The following is a 2,500-nucleotide window of genomic DNA, read 5'->3' as shown; positions in this document are numbered from 1 at the left end:
AAGTCAATGAGAGATTAACACGTCTCCCTCCTGAGGCAGAGGGATGAAGGAGATGTCAGTTCTGCTTGGATGGACAGGAATTATTTAAGGAAAGTTATGAAAGATCTGAGCTCTGGGATTGCGCCGTTGACCTCACATCCATTTCACTAGGGTGACGCCTTACTGGCTTGGCTCTGTTCAGTACCGCCCGGTGCTGCCAAGCCGTGATCCAGGAGGTGGCAGTAAAGCCCCTCTCACAGCAAGCCGTAGCTTTCCCAAGGGCAAAAATACTAAAATCTGAGACGAATTATACCCGAGGGGTATTATCTGTTTCTTTTTGTCCATGTATTCAGTAAATGGCCTTCTTTTTCCATTTTAAAGAGCGGTGTTAAGGAGTGCTCAAACTATTTGAACTACGGGCGTGGCCAGGGAGAACTGTAAAAGGCCATCAGACGGCACTGCTGGTGGAGGGGCGCCCCCTGGTGGGTGGATGTTGTTAGTTAAACACTCTAGTGCAGGTTCCTAGGTGTTTAGGAAGCGGAAGAAATCCAATGCACTTGACCTCCCCAGTTTCTGCGATTATGTCAGGACCTCCCTAATGTCAGCAGGTGGCCGGTAAACTCAGAGGTCAGCAAGGCAGAACCAGTGGCTAGAGGGAGATCTAGGCTGGAGGGAGCATGGGGGTGGTGGGGAAGAGCTGTGGACTTCACTGAGAATCCCGAACAAGAAAAACAAGTTGGAGAATTATGAAAGTAAATTTGCCTCACAAAATGAAATGTTGTAGGTGGGTTAAGGCAGAGTGGAAGGAAAAATTTCACTTCCAAGGATGCCAGCCTAATAAGGGTTCTGAACATCTTTGGAATTAATTGGAAACATGGTTTTCAATTGTGATGTCTGTGTAAGTAGCAAAATATAAGTCAATCTTCATAAAGCTTGGAAATTTGAAGATGAGTCTGCACTGGCACTAGCTTTCTTTCTTGATTATATTTGGAGTACAGCATAGGGAGTTTGCATGGTGCAACCAGACACATTTCCAACCTTTATAGCAGTTGGTTAATATGTGGTTTTAGTCAGTCGTCAGTGCACTCAAATGCCGAATCTGAAAAAGTGCAGGGCATAATGTTGTTTCGGGAAAATAAGCCATGTATTTTGTGTCTAAAATTTAAACACTTAATACACTTCTCAACGTGCTGATTTGAAAAACAGAATCATCAAAGAAAAATGAAGAGGGACTGTAGAAAAGGAGAAACGTATTGCCAATACGGAAACAGAACTTTAAATTTTTATTGCTATTACTCTATGAAATCTACCTCTATCCTGAGTGAGGGTGAGCATCTAATTATCCAGGTGGAGTAAATTGTAAAAAATGTTTCTAAAGAAGTTAAAAAATTTATTATGTGCAGAACATGTAATAACCTTTTAATTGAGAACGTAAGCCAGGAAGTAAATAAATTTTGCTGGCAGAAAATCAATTTCTCTGTGCTTTTGGAACAGATCTTTGGAGAATAACTGTTTGAAGAGCGATCTCAAATAATTAGCCTTCCAAGGAAACCTATGTGTCTTGACCTGGCCCTGGAGGAGGGGTTTTAGAAATAGGATTGGACTCAATTTAAAAAAGAGAGTGATAGATCCTGCTAATAGAAGTTTGAGAGAATTACAAAATTAAGTCAGCAATTGAACTGGACCATTCTCTATCTTTGGTTGCCGTTCCTACCTACCCTGCAACAGACTACTGAAAGAAAGAAAATTGCATCTACAGTGAAACAGATAATTCATTTTAAAAGAGAAATTCATTAAAAAAATCCTGAAAGGAGATTGAAAGCATACATTGGTGACCAGTAACTATTTTATTTGAGAGAGACGTGTGTGCCTTATCTTTCTCTCCTCAATAGTTCTTTTTTTCTGAGTGAAGATTTTTAAATCTTGAGGCTTCCCCTGATATATGTGAACTGATACATAGAAGCAAATAGGGTTAAAGAGCAGGATGTTTAAAAATTCATTTATTTAACAAATATTTATTGAGTGCAGACCATGTTTTAAGTCCCGGGGATAAAGAAGTGAACAAAGGCCAGGTGTGGTGACTCAAGCCTGTAATCTCAGCACTTTGAGAGGCTGAGGTGAGTGGATTGCTTGAGCTCAGGTGTTCAAGAACAGCCTGGGCAACATGACAAAACCCCATCTCTACAAAAATATACAAAAATTGATCTGGCATCATGGTGCATGCCTGTAGTCCCTGTCTCAGCTGAAGTGAAGGATCTTTGGAGCTCGGGAGGCTGAGCCTGCAGTGAGCTGTGATCATGCCACTGCACTCCAGCCTGGGCAATAGAGCGTGACCCTGTCTCAAAAAACAAAACAAAAAAAAGTGAGCAAAATGGACAAAAATCTCTACAAATAACAAACAAGATAACAAAGAATACCTGTGGATGCTTAAATGTGAAATATGCTGGGTATAAAAATAAAGCCGGGAACAGGGAGATGAAGTGGGTCTCTGCCTGCACATTTTGATAGGGTGGCCAGGGAA

Source organism: Mandrillus leucophaeus, unplaced genomic scaffold (assembly GCF_000951045.1).
Source record: "Mandrillus leucophaeus isolate KB7577 unplaced genomic scaffold, Mleu.le_1.0 Scaffold75, whole genome shotgun sequence".
Lineage (NCBI taxonomy): Eukaryota > Metazoa > Chordata > Mammalia > Primates > Cercopithecidae > Mandrillus > Mandrillus leucophaeus.
Note: the sequence above shows the minus strand (reverse complement) of the source record.